Source organism: Nasonia vitripennis, chromosome 3 (assembly GCF_009193385.2).
Source record: "Nasonia vitripennis strain AsymCx chromosome 3, Nvit_psr_1.1, whole genome shotgun sequence".
NCBI classification, from domain to species: Eukaryota; Metazoa; Arthropoda; class Insecta; order Hymenoptera; family Pteromalidae; genus Nasonia; species Nasonia vitripennis.
The window spans coordinates 5,755,734-5,770,428 of record NC_045759.1 but is presented as its reverse complement, the minus strand read 5'-3'; the positions used below and the strand labels follow the sequence as shown (position 1 = coordinate 5,770,428).

At 47.8% G+C, this 14,695-nt stretch overlaps 1 protein-coding gene across 2 annotated transcripts in view; it reads right to left on the bottom strand.

Annotated features, from left to right (window-relative positions):
• LOC100679318 overlaps positions 1-14,330 on the bottom strand; it is a 166,412-nt gene extending 152,082 nt beyond the window's left edge. Inside the window, exons 1-2 of one of the 2 annotated variants that reach the window (XM_016984241.2) lie at positions 13,876-14,317; positions 230-287 (exon numbers count right to left, since the gene is read on the bottom strand). The gene's annotated coding sequence lies outside the window, so the exon portion shown is untranslated. Of the gene's footprint in view, positions 1-229; positions 288-13,875 lie in introns of both variants that reach the window. The other variant, XM_016984242.3, reaches the window with a different exon arrangement.
• Positions 14,331-14,695: the final 365 nt, after the last annotated feature.

Below are 14,695 nucleotides of genomic sequence, written 5' to 3'. Positions count from 1 at the left end.
GAAAAAGGCGAAGCTCCCTTCGAAATTCAGTAATTCACGTCGAGAGCCTATTTATCTTGCTTTCGCCGCGACGAAGGGAAAAATGAGACGAACGGGCTTTTGATGGGATTGTTTCTGTTTGCGAATGCATTAGGCGGGACGTGTACGCGTAAATAATATTTGTTTATGCTAATAAATCGTGACTGTATGGGTTGGGAGGACTTGTGTGATTGATCGTCGAGATACTTACTGAACGGCTTAAATCTCCGTCTCGACTGCGGGACGAGCCGTTTACGGCGCGTACTCACCTGGAACATAAGACAGTGCGTTATTAGCGTGGGCTAATGGGGGAGATGATTATCATTCTATAAAAGACAAGAGCGCAAAGGTTGAAAAAAAATGTAACTACGAGACAAGAGCAAAAGGAGAGAGTACATTTCCGATGAAAGGTAATTGGATCCTTTTAAAAATAACGAACACTCGTGATCCAGCGACTTTGAATACAGAATCTGCGCTATGAAGCTCGCATAGCTTTGAGTTAAAAATGAATGAATTTTCTATCTCAAAAGCATTCCGAGCTTCGCAGTCGTCCAGAGCGTCGCGTTCCATTAAAAAGGAAAATCTCTGGAGTATCAATTTCTAATCGAAACAACGAATGATTCAACCCGACGACCACGTACTCTCCTCCTGCATAAATTATCGAAAATTTCATAACCTCGCGAAATTTCTCCGCGGAAAGAATTCGCGAAATCTTAATTTTCAAATACCTGCGCGCGGAGTCTCTCTCTTTTTTTGTTCTTCCTCGACTCCACACACACCGCACGAAATTCCGCGCAGGCCATAACGTCTTGATCTCGAGGCGCGGAAATTCCGGGGCTGTGCGCGAGAGCATTTATAAAATTCCGGCCCCGCAGAGGACGATGACTCCGGGGCGCGCTGCGGGGAATTCGGCCTCGTAAATCATCGATTGCCGTAAAATCGAAGCTCCGGCCGCACGTGTGTATGTCTATAGATGGACTGGGACGGCCGGCTGGTGTGTAGATGCTATAGACACTATACACAGAGAGCGACGCCGAGGCGCGACGCAGCGTCCGACTGTTGCGGATCGATAAATACGCGAGGGAGATAGTAATCGGGGTTGAGATGAGGTTTTTTTTTCCTAAAGTAGTGTCTGTACACCCGCATCATCGTTCTGGTCGAATACTAATCGATATATCGTAATTTAAAAAGCGGCCGCAAACCCATTTGTTCTCGACCGATACCCCGAATCGAGAGCCTATCGTAATCTCTATTATCAACGGTATATCTTCCCTCTCAATCTGGGTCATCTGACGCGTCTCATATCCTCCTCTGACTAACCTAATTTAGGGTTCGAGCCCCTTCCAAACAAAAAAACGAGATCAAACGACGACCGACGTAACGCACACGCGACTCGAGAGATTAAACTCATCAAAATTAAAGTAAGACGCAGTCTCAAAGCTCGAAAAACCATCGCAAATGTAATCATCCTTCTTGGGGGGTAGTCTGCGCACGAGCGCGATGAAGATGCGAGCTTATATTCCCGGAAGCGTCGGCTAAACGAGAAAAGCTCGCCTGCTGATGGAAAAACGAGAAGCTGACGACGTGCATTGGTAAGAAGGTGGCAGTACTTCCCGAAGGCAAAAGCGTAATCCCGAACTTGCATTATATAGAGGCGGAATGTGTGCACCGAGTGCGCGGCTTGATTTAAAAAGAAGCGGAGTTGCGCGTCTTCCTTAAGCTGAATCTCGATGATGGAAAGCGTCCGAGTTCTTTCACCCGAAGGTACTTAACATCGTGATGAACAATACCGTTCGATATCGAGCACACACGCTTACCGATAATCCACGGCATGTATGCACGTAATACACGTGTCCACGATGAGCGGCGTTGTATAGCCTACGAGCAATTTGCTTATAAACGCTGTAGCACGACTATATGAGCCGACGCGTAGTGTACGGAGAGACACCCTGGCTATACGTACTACAAGCTAACACACGAGTAATAGGTGAATCCTCTCGCAAATCAGGTTCTTAACCTTAGCAGTCGGTGAAAATCCGAGCAAACATCGTCCGCAAGGACGAAGGTGCTGATGCACCCTGGAGCTCAATCGAGGCGTGCACACACACATACGCAGCGGTCCAGGTTGTCAGCGGCACGGTCCAGTGCGGTCCACAATGCCGCGCGCGCCAAACATTCATCACTCGAGTGCGCCTCGACGACGGGAGCCTTTTGTGCTCAGCCGCGCGCGTCTCTCTCTCTCTCTCTCTCTCTCTCTCTCTCTCTCTCTCTCTCTCTCTCTCTCTCTCTCTATGTGTGTGTATAGGTATACCTACGCGTGTATGATCCGTCGGCACGCGCCTGAGCCACCTCGTTGTTCGCGCTTGATATTCGTTCGGGCGAATATGCGCGGGTCTATGGTGTAACACGGGACTTTTCTTGGGAATATTTCGCGAGGCTGATATTGTATACATCAGGAGCTACTGGCGCCGATAACGAGACGCTAATTCAATCCTGTGACGCTGATGTCGCTACATCGTTATCGGGACACGACGAGATGGAGAGAGATCTTGCGCGCAGCTTTTTGCTCCCGTGTAAGAGAGCCGCCGGAGCTTGGAATACAATAGCGCCGTGATATTGGCTTTTTTCCTTCCCCAGCCCGCCCCGCATTGTTATCGCAGTGAGAGCATCGCGTACACCCACACGTACACACAGCGTCTGAGATATCGTTATACGCCGGGCTGGAATAAGGCGCGTAGAGGTAAACATGCTGAGCTTGTATAGAGATTCGTAGATACAGTTTTCTCTTATTAATGTTCATTAAAACACGTGCTCCTAATACGCCGACTGAGTGATAATCTCTGAATGAAGCTCAACATATGCGCATAGCATATACATGCCCTTCAACCTATAGCTCGTCAAACATTTGAACAGCTAATTTCGTTCGTACACACGGCTAATAAAACCAGCCCCTCGTAGGCCCTCTAAAAACGAACACGTCAGTAGAATCTCATCGCCGACTAGCAACGAGAGAGAAAATCCCCTCGCATCATCGTGGGCGAAAAAAATACGCTACCGACGCAGTAGCATCGAATCCCCGCGCGCGTCTCCATCAGCCGAAAGATGATGTAATTGGAGGCGAAGCGAGCGAAGGGTCGCGTACGACGACGACGGCGACGCGTCAATCACGTAGGGTATATACTATAGTTACTACTCCTATATAGAACCTAGAAAAGGGGGGTCGGCGCGACAATGCGCTTCGATGTCTCTGTTCGCCTCGCGTGCGCTGGGGATCAGTCACGCGACTATATACCATCGTGCGGGCGTACTTTTTTCCTCGTCTTACTCTATAGTTCCTCGATTTCTCTTCCATTTTTGCAAGTTTGTTCCGGCGCTCGCTCTCTTTTCTGCGGCTAAATCGAGGGAGTTCAACGATCGCGCGGAGAGACGTTTACCTTTCTGGGATTCGAACTTCGAGCTCTCTCTCTCTCTCTCTCTCTCTCTCTCTCTCTCTCTCTCTCTCTCTCGCTCGCTCGCGCGTTTCCGTTATATTGGACGATCCGGTGAAATTCATTAGGTGAGCCGGTGGATTGAGTCGCGGGACGAGAGAAGTTTGTTTACCGCGTGTGTGGCTTCGGTCTTTTGAAGTTTCCGTGTTATATTGAATTCGATGAATTATGTTGATTGTTATAAGCTGTTTTTTGAGGCGACAAATTCGTGGAGAGTTTTGAAGCGTGTGATGCAAATGCGACGGCTAATTGGTGTTCGAAAGCTCTTGGCGTTTAATAATTTTCGGAAAATTCTGTTCAAGTGGTTTGAGCGTTCTGTATTGTTGTAAACAAACAGTTTTTCACAGTTCACTCAGTGCACGAGATTCAGTTGAAATAAAAGTCAGTTGATTTTTTAAGCGCGAATATGAATTTTTGCATTTTAAAAGCACTAAGATAATTTTAAATGCGTACATAATTCAAAATTGTAGTGCTCGCAGAAAAAAAAATGACGGGAAAAATATTCATAGTCCGACGAAATCTCTATAGAGGAGGCTAATCCTACGGGATTATTTAATTAAAGGATGGTAATGAGCGAACGTAAGTATCGCAGCCTTAGGAAGGATTATCTTCGAATATGAATGAACTCCGGCTAACGAACTCATTTTTGTTGGTCTCCGCAGGGACGTGGTACTAAATAAATGTCGACGTATAAGAGGCTTCGACGAAAAGTACGGAAACCTCCGCTATAAGACTCGTGAACAATGTCAAATATTCGATGCTCCCGAAGCAAAACATTCAAGAGCCACGTCCTTCTCAACGCAGCTGCGATGACGCGCGCAAAAAAAGCATACTAAAAATGGCTTTTTATTCGCTCTTTAAAACATTCCCGGCGAGTATTTCACCTTCAACGAGACCCGCGAGCTCGATTGCAGCGCGCAAGTGGCAAATGAAGCCGAACCGTATTTTCCAAACACGCGAGCAACGTCATCGCGCGGGTCGGCTATCGATTTTCAAAGCTTTCCCTCCCGTCGAAATTACACGAGTCGGCTGAGTGATTCGTCACTTTGACCAAACAATATTTCGCGATGGAAATACTATACGCGCTCATGTCAGAAGGAATATGACGCGGGAAAAACAAAGAAGAGCAGAAGCGAAAAACTAGGCATAATCGAGTTTGAAGACGCGACGACGAGGCCGGCTTGGTATGATTGAATTCAGTGGCAGCGCGCGTCCATATATGCAAATGAGTCGAGAGACGCGCGGCCGACAGCCGACGTTGACGACGACGACGTCGACGAGTGAATTCGGAGCGCAGTCGTCGCTACCGGCAAATTGCACTCTCGCGTTCTTAATGAGAATCCGGCTATTGCATTGGGCTCCTCTCTCCGCACGTGAATTATTAATTAGCTCGTCATATTTTTCCGACGCGGCTCTCGAAATTTTCCGGATCCACTCGAATGCACAATGAGCTCGGTAACTCTATAATTCTCGAAAACATTTCAAAATCGTATTCAAAAGTTGCTAAAAAAATATGCATAATTTTCAGCTCCTCGAGGCAAGCCTGCTGGCACTGCTTTAAAAGAACACACGTGTGCGGCAGCAGCAGTGCGTCTTGTCGCGCGCAGGGCTACTTTAAATGTCGGCGGCGTGCGATCGCGTCGCCGCGGTCGTGCAAATCCTACTCCAAGCCGCCGCCGGTTAAATTAGATTTAGCCGTCGCGAGCGGACTCTTGAATTGCCTGCCTGCCTGCTCAACCCTTTTCGTGCTCTCTCTCCCCTCTCTATCAACCGAGTCTGGAAAGAGGGGGCGGAGGAAAGGGCAGACGACGCGTTTAACGAGACAGAGATAAATAAGCGCTAAAGGGCTTCGGAAAAAGCCCGGCCGGAATCAGGCTGGAGTAGATTGGAATTAGTGAGAAAGAGCAAGAGGGAAGATGAAGAGCGTTGCGTTGAGGATAGAGAGAACACACAGGCGCCGCTGTGGATTGAAATCGAGGAAGAAGAATTGGGTTCGGTGGGCGGTTAGTAATGGTTTCGCTAGCCGGGAAAAAAAAGAGAAACGATGGGAGTAAGCTCGTAAGTGAATGTTGGCATCGGTCTTGATTTTGAAAACGTTGAACTTATTCTGTAGAGCTTTTTCGAATTATGCTCATACTCGCCGGCAACTGAATACGGGACGTTCTCTGCGCTTTTAATTTTGACTGCGCGCACGTAATTTTTGCGTAAAAATACGAGCATCGTCTGTTTACGCATTCCTTTTGACGTATAGTACTCTGTAACGCTATACTCGTTTCGCCGAGCTTCAACATCGTACACGCTGTGTAAATTAATCCGACGTTTTTAAAACTCGACCCGCGTTATTTGCGCAATAATACGTGCGCGCATGTTAATTCGCCTGGATTGCCAGCGCGCTCGCACTTCCATTTCCAACGGATGAATTTTATCAAAACTCCAGAATCATACGAGAGCACTTGATATTCCGCTTCTTCGAAAGCTACAACGTTCGGTCGAGGCTCGTAAATACACTCGTTCGAATCTCGAAAAATGCTGTCTCGACGACTCGGATGAAAAGAGAGGGACGTTCAACTGGTCGAATCGGAAAATTCGTTATTCTTTCATTAAGCTTCCTTTACCCGGCACTTTGTTGCGCGGCTTATTTTCCGCCTTGGCGTTTTAATAGCGGTTGCGCGCGCTTTCATTAAAATAAACGCATCCGATGCACACCAGGTGAACGCGCGCGAGAAACAATATCAAGGAAGCCTCGTTGAACAAAGCTCGCATAGATGTTAGCGTTGGGGTGTTAGCGACTGCTCGTATAATGAATGTAATCTCCCGCGCGCCGCCGTCGTATACTTATTAATCGAGGCTTTATTAATTCCAGATTTCATTCCGCGAATATATTCGTTATGAACGCGAGCAACGAGAACAGCTAAAAATTACGGAGCTAAAAGCGCGTCGTTACGTTTCAACGTCACAACTCGAGGTATATTCGAAGCAGCGATAAATCGCCGATGCGTTACTCCATCGACGGAATAATTCCGTCCGCGCGATATAGCGCAATTGACTACTGGCATCGCGCGCTCGGGCATTATCATAAAATTAAATCGCTCGAAAAAAGGTTATATACTATACAATTGCCATCCCGTCGAGATAGCGCACGCGCGACATTAAATAGAGCCCAGTAATTACGAGGGAAATCGCTTTATTATTATAAACGGGCAGACGGAGCCAAGAGCGAGGGAGAGCAGCTCGGGGACGAAAAAGAGAAAAGAGAGAGAGAGAGAGAGAGAGAGAGAGAGAGAGAGAGAGAGAGAGAGAATCGACTGATCTTGCTAGCAGCAGCAGCGCTTGCGGAGTTATCTTTAATAGCGAGGTGAATGTCTTCGATATAATAAAGAGGAAGCTGGAGAGAGAGCGAGGAATAGTAGGTGGAGAAATGAAAGCGGTCCGGGCTATTGCGTGGGAGAGACGCAATGATAATGCAATAAGTGGGAAGGAGAGCAAGAGAGAGAACGAGAAGCCAGTAGGGGTGTTAATGACATTTAGATTTAACGAGCATGAGTATAGAGCAGCTGATTCGTTCGCGTCGCCGACGACGTTGTCAGCGACCTAGTCCTGCGGCTTCTCTGGCGCAATGGAGATGCTGAACGCGGAGCCGGATGTTCCTCGTTACAACTGGGATATTTTGAAACAATGAGAGACGCGATTGCTTCGTCGTTTCGCGCGCTCGATTGTTCCAGACCACTGAATTCGTAAACGTTGAAATTCATTCTCTCGCGATATACCGGTACCTCCTTAGCGAGGCATTACACCAGAAACCGCTTCACTCGCCGATTTCAATTCCCCCGTCTAGCAGCCCGAAACTTATACTCCGAAGCTTTATACTATACTAAACCGAGCAAAGCTCGAGGAGTACAGAGTCTCGCGTGTCACGGTCCATCTCCGGCGCGTCTTACATCCGGAGTACCATTCCACGACGAAAATCAAGTCTCTCTCTCTCTCTCTCTCTCTTCTCCCAGTGCGGCAAGTTGGTGAGCTCAACTTTAAGGTCTTCGGCGACAGGCGTCATTACTTAAACTTGAAAGTGGCGTAGCAGCGGCGTCTCTCTCTCTCTTCTTCGTACTAAGCCGATAGGGGGCACTTGAAACGACACGAGAACTCGACGCTCGCCCTTTTATAGGCCCTCACAAAGACCGCAGCGCGACGGGGCACTTTGAAAGCTGGCCAGGGTTATCGGGCCATTCGAGTGGCCGACGCCGCTGCCGGCGACCCCACACTACTATGCTGTATACTACTGTTGCAGGCTTCGCTGCTCTAGAGGCTCTCTCCTTGCGTTCGTTTGCTCGTCGAGAGACTCGTCTATACGCTTGTCGCTGCACTGTATTCAGGATGCGGAAAAACACATTGAAATCGAGTTTGCAGATTGCTCGGGACGTATCGCTGATGATCCAAGATTGTTTTAATCAGTGGGAAAATTGATCGGCGGCGAGTAGCATTGGCAGTTTTATCTCGGCGAGCTTTCTCTGCGGTATTAAAACCGCGAAAGTGACGAGGGTCGCTCTGTATGTACGAGGCTAGTGGTGAGGCAGTGTACAGGGAAAGTCTGCAGCTCTCCTGTACAAAGGGTTCGAGAGGGAGAGAGAGAGAGAGAGAGAGAGAGAGAGAGAGAGAGAGAGGGGAGGCGCTACTGACGAGTTTTGCGGGCGCTGCAAACTGCAGGTGACATCGATGCGGTGCGCAATAGTGGCTTGTATCGACGAGGAGCCCACCGCGACAGAAAGTAGATTAAAGCTCAGGCAAGGGATTCCGAGAAGCTGGAATGAGAGAGAAAGGCAGTTCCAGTTGAGAGAACTATAAAGATGTGCAGTTGCGGAGCTTTCATGGAACGAGGTTTGTCAACGTTATTTAAAATTTTGATGTATATAATTGATCTGAGAAATTTATAATTAAACGCAAAGGACGCTATTCTCTCTGCAGGCTGAGCCTGTCAATTTTCAAGCCACTATATGCGCCCCATAAATCCTCTAAACCCGTTCCTCCGAAATCCACAACGAGACCAACAATTGCCAGAGCGACCGCAGCGGCGACCGAAAAATACCCCGAAAAAAAAGACCGTGAATGACCGCCTACTCCCATCCGAAGAGCTGATAGCTACGTCGCAACGCAGAGCCATTGATATTCACAAAGGCGATCCCTGCGCCGCGCGAGTGTGCGTGTGAGGGGCTGAGCAAACGCTTGGTCTGCGAAATTAAATTCGAAAGCTCTCCAGCCCAACGCGTTCGATTAAACCAGCACACAACGCGGCCGGCGGACCAAGTTGGTGTGACCATCGGCTGCAGCAGAGGTCGGTCCAAAGCATTGCTCGATTAGGTCGAGCTGTTAAAGCCTCATGAGATATTAATAAACCACGAGCGGTGCGAGCTTCGAAATCAAAAAGAATAACCTTTGATGGAATCGACATCGACGTCGAATAGGCTTAATGCTCTCCCTCTCCCCGCCCCCCTCTCTCTCTGATATGAGCTAAGTAATTAAAAATTTTCCGTTAGCTTTTTCGTCGATTTTATGCCAGGCGAGTTTTTATCAAGCGCCGCTGGAGTCGTCGCGCAGGTATGCCGACTTTTTGTCCCCTTTTCCGCCAGGTAGTCGCGTCCCTCCGCAGCGTCGAGATTACGGCGCAGCCGTTTTAAGAGGCATATCAGTTACGCTTAAGTGCTATCTGCATTTTTCTCGACCGGCGTAACGTATAATTTTTGCAAGTTGCAGCCTCGGTGACGCGCGCGGGCTTTGATTACGCCGTATACTCGCGAGAGTTGGGATTTTACGATCGACGAGTTTTAATTATTTTGATGGCGACTTCTTCGCTGATGAATTTCCGCCTCGCGAATACTAAGCATTTATATATTATGTAATATCAACATGCAACTCTGCAAAACCTAGTTGAGCACACGTTGTCAGTAATTGTTCCAACTAGGTATACATCAGCGTCTGATCAGTCTCGCGCGTTACTACTGAACAATATAAATAATATTACGCGGGAAAGCCTTTTAAAGCCGAAAAAGTATTTTCATGGCTGGCACGCATACGAAAAAAGCCGATATGTATAAAATTACTCGATACCGTGCTCAAACCTACTTATCGTCGCACTAAAACCCTCCGCTAACGAAAATGTATTATCCTGCGCACGGCGCAGAGGCTGATCGATGAACATTTTGACGCTCGACCGTTTTATCGCAACAAGCTGAAAAATGAGGAAAAAACATATAAGCGCGAAATCCCTGGCGTAATGGGAAAAGCTTCGCCGTCGCGGTGTACAGTCTAATCGTCCTGATAACGCGAAATTAATCGGGAAATTATAACGCGTCCCGGCAATTTGCCAAAAATCGCCGGGGATAGAATGTACTTATAGAAATCAGTATCGATTTCAGAAAAATCGAAGATACGACGTGCGTATGACACAACTGACAGAGAAAAGTCGATGAAAAAACTATTCTGGCCGATACAGTCGCGCAGCCAAAAAATAGCAGTTGCAATGGCGTTTACTTACTTTTTAAAATCTGACAGGCCTCGGTAACGATCTCCCGACGCGCACACGTATACGGCTGCCCCGTTAGCAATGACAGTTGCAAAAAGTGCGACGCGACGTCTAGAACGCTCGGCGGTAAAATGAAGTTACAAATTTTAACGACGAGGCAGGATGGTTATGGGCAGCGCTTCAGCTCTCGCGATCGTTAAATAAAAAAATCCCTGTCGCATCTGCGATACATTTTTTTTTCCTAGTTTTATCGGTTTTCCACCGAAACGAAGCTTTGCAGCATTTTGCATGCGTATAACGATCGACTGCCATTTGGGCTCGCTTCTTTGAAAAGAGTTATCGACGCGAGAAATTAATGTAAATTAGTCGACTAAAGAATTTTTCAATATTTACTCGAGAATTTGATAAGATTCCAAAAATGCGCAGAAATTATAATCATCCCTGCTTCATCATCTCGGCACGGTATTCCCGGTATTCGCTCATCTATATTAATTTATCTTTATATCATACCAGTGAAATTATATACTTTTCGCGAAAACGCAAGCAGCATACAAATATATTAAAAATATCCAGCGCAAAACTGTTGTAATTTCAGTCGAGCTCAACACGAACACGGGTAAGAATAATTAATACGGTAAAAATCCTCTCGCAGCAACAAGCCGCGAGTAGGTGGTTTCTCGGGAAAGAAACACAGCATCTAATTATACATCCCCGGGAAACGCGATACAACGACGACGTGTACACAGGTAGACGGAACAGCCTCAGAGCGGAGGTATACAGCGTCGACTGCTGTCGGTTTGTTATCCGCGCGGGCGCAGAGCATAAAGGACGTGATTATAAACTAATCCTGAATTATGAAAACTCGCCGGTCGGCACTCTGTAGTGGGAGGCATTATCAGGAGCTGAAGCCGCGAGTGGCGGGCGTGAAAATGCAATTATTCACATCCGCCGCCGCGGCGCGCACAAATTAGCGAAGCTAATTAACGAGATCCGCTCGCGGGCGTGACCTTATAGGTCGCCCTGTAGCAGGTATGTACGTATACCGAGCTTGTTACATCGGGGGCGAACGCGACTTTTGTTGTCGCTGGATTCGTCTCCTTTTCGTGCCCAGAGACTGATAAATATGCGGGTTGGAATGGTTTTTACAAAGCCCGTCGAGGAAAAACGGGTTTCTTGAAAATGCTTTCTTTTATAACGTTAATTTTCAATATCATGCCTAAAACAAATGAATATCTTACAAAAGCATCGAGCTGTAAAGTGCCGAGCACTCGAGCCCCAAAAGAGACTTCAAAAGGCAGGATTAAGCCTCGCGGCAGCCACACACACGCTAAGGCGCACAATAAACATCCAAAGTCAACTCTCCTAAAACTACGTCGCGTTATATTTGAGTTGGAGCTTCGCGCGACCCTGATAGAATCGCGAGTACCTGCATGAGCTTTCGGGCCGTGATTTGCTCGTGAGATTAGGCCGCCGTCGTATACGGACGCGATAAATCTCCAGGGCTACTCCAGCTCTGCTGCTGCAGCAGCAGGTGAATTGGCCTAATATACGAATGAAGTACGAAGGCTCGATCGGGATCGTGAGAAATCTGGCTATTTCGCGGGGCTTTTACGCCGCTCTGAGTGGCTTTTTACCGGAGAACGAAGGAGCTCGGATTTTTCGGGCTTTCCACTCTTTTTTTCGCGGTAAGTGATTTCTCATCCGAATTAAAAGAAAAAAAAAACGAATCCGAATTAAAACAAAAAAAAAACGAATCCGAATTGTCGACGGTAAATTTTGCGTTTCAAGACCCATAGCGCGATAATTTATCAGCGCGGCGAATCCAGGCTAATCGCTTTCATCAAACGATAGCCTGTCCATAACACTTAATCGGATGGGACTGGCCGGACGCGAACCCAGAAAATTCGCAAACTGTCAGAAGCGTAATTTTCGCATATCCCTCGCTCGTACATATCTACATACACATAATCAGGAGACGCGCAAACACGACTGCTGGCACACGCGCGAGCAGCGTGTTTGCTCGGCCGGATTATTGGCCGCCGGTGAAAATAAAAAAAACGCGGGCGCGAAATTAAAAAAGCTCCGGAGCCAGCAGCCCCGCGACTGATTAATGGGATAATTCATATTTATCGCGCGGGCTCGCGCTCGAGCGCACGCGCCGTGAAGTATCGCCGATTTATATTTCAATCTCTCAAGATAAGCGCGTGACGGCCAACGACTCTTTTATGCATGAGAGTTTATATATATATATATATACGCCGGGGAGTAGGTACGAGCGAAGCGCACTTTTCGGAATAGCTCACTCGCTTGCACTCTCTTGCAGATTAGCTTTAACTAATGATCGCGAGGATATTCGCGGGAGCCTTTTATTTTTTTTCAGCCCAGTGGATGATGAGGACTGATGGAGTCGTTTCGACTGATTCGACGATTATACTTGACGCGCGTGGGGGTGTATGCGCCCGACGATTTAACGGTTTATATAGGTTGGGGACGTTGGTTTTGCGTGTGTAAGCCGTTATGACTGAGTGGCTTTGTTCAGGACCCACATACATTTCTCGGCTTTTAGGTATACACGCGTTGAAATTTCACGCGATAAACGCTCGGATTTCATGGGAAATGGTTATTTTGCATAAAACGCTCGAGCGCTCGAGTACTTCATTCGGTATTAATTTCATCTCAGTAACATAAGCGGCGTATCAATACAAACTTCGTTTCGTCCACTCAACAAGCACACTTCCAATGGTTATCCTCCTTTGTTTACAACCAAAGCTAGAAGAACAAACGAAGCGCTTTGCGATAAGGCCACCTTTCGTAAACTAAACATGCTTTGCGCAGTAATAAATTCCGTCCTTACGCGCAGCGACTCAGCATTGTTTTACAGGCACTCGCCTCTCTCCCTGGCACACAATACGTTTATGTACGGACATGAAAATTCAGCAGTGCGAGCGTCAGCTTTAAAAATGCCAGCTCCAGAAAAAACAGCCAAAGAAAATTCCCGCTTAAAGTTTACAGTAGTGGTACACTGACGGCTGAGCATTAAAGAGGACGTGCTCGTCGCTCGGCGCTAGTCTCATTTGCGAATGAGGAATTTTCTTTCCGCAGAATCAACTCGGCTCGCGCTTGTTCCTGGATTCTTGAAAAAACGTTATTTCAGAAAAGAATCCGTGTCGGAGGCCAACGATATCTTTACACAGCAGAAAAAAGAGGGAGACAGCCCGCATCTCGCGCTTATCGATTCCACGAGAGAGGCTGACGACCTGCAGCGCGACGGGTGCATATAAAACGCAGGGACCAGAGCGATTGATACGGTGGATGGGCTATAAAACGTCGCCGACGCGGATGCAAAAATGCAGCGCTGCTTGGGATGGAATTTTACGCGGAACTATTTGAAATAGTGCAGCCAGCGGGAGGATAATGCGGATGACTTGCCGTCGAAGTGGGGGGCGTACGTGTAACCCGGTCAGAACTGGAGGCGAAGGTCAATCGAAGGCCGGGGGGGGGCTATGACGCACTTTAAAATGGACCAGGACGGGTCATTATTAGAAAGTAAATTAATTTCGTAGCTCCCGCGCGGCTCACTATACACAGTCCACGGTTAATGGCATACTTCTGGGGTTCATTTATTTTATTATAATAGGCCATCGCGATGCGCTCGGCGTTTCCGCAATTTGCATGACATCAAAGCGCTTCGAATTCAAATTTCCCATTTACATTCCGCGTCTTTTTACCAGTCCCGTCCAATAAATGTCGCATAACGAATGCGTAATTCGAACCGAATCGAATCGTGTGTCGTCGTTTTATCGCACACACCGGACCAGCAGCCTATGTACAAAAAGTATATGCGAAAAAAATCACCGTGAACTGATGGCCATTCCATGCGCTGCAGCAGAGAGAGTGAGAGAGAGAAGGTCAGAGAGCCGCACGTCGTACAATACGTCTCGCCTGCGGCTGGTAACTTTCACTTCCGGGGAATTCCGCAGAAGCTTCGGCGCACCAAACTCTCGTGCTTTCACCACAACTCCTGATGCATCGATAGATCGATCTTCACCTCACGACCGGCACCAACGCTACGTATTATCTCGAGTTATTCGCTCTATCAGCCTGAGCCCACGAGCCCCGTTGACACGCGCACTGATACTTAGAACTTCAACCGGATCACCAGGTATCGTGACATGAGAATACAATCATGGTCGATGCCTTAAATCTGTATATTATAACACTGCAGCACCGCGCGGTAGTATATAACCCCGACGGAAGAGAGCGACACACTCAGAGCGCGAGGCGCAGGCCGTCGCGACGCGATTCGCACTGAGCCGCGTCGGTGGCTGCTACTGCTCTCTCTCCCTCTGGATGCTCTTGCGCGCGCGCAATCTTCGACCCTCGCGACGCTTGCGCTCTATGTTTGGCTAAGGTTTGCGCGCGCGGCGGACTGTGGTATAGGAATAGTCGTGGATTTTTACTAGGAGTATACGCGGAGGAGTTACGCCTTTTTCACGGTGATCAAATCGATGCTTTTACAGTGGTTGCAAACTGGTTTTTCGTTTTCGTTTTGACTGAATGTGAAAAAAAAGTACAAAAAACCAAGAGAAGTCGATCTCAATAACTTGACTAGAGGCTGGACCGGGGCCGCGATTAATCACAATACGCTCGGGCCGATTATCATTAACGACTGAGC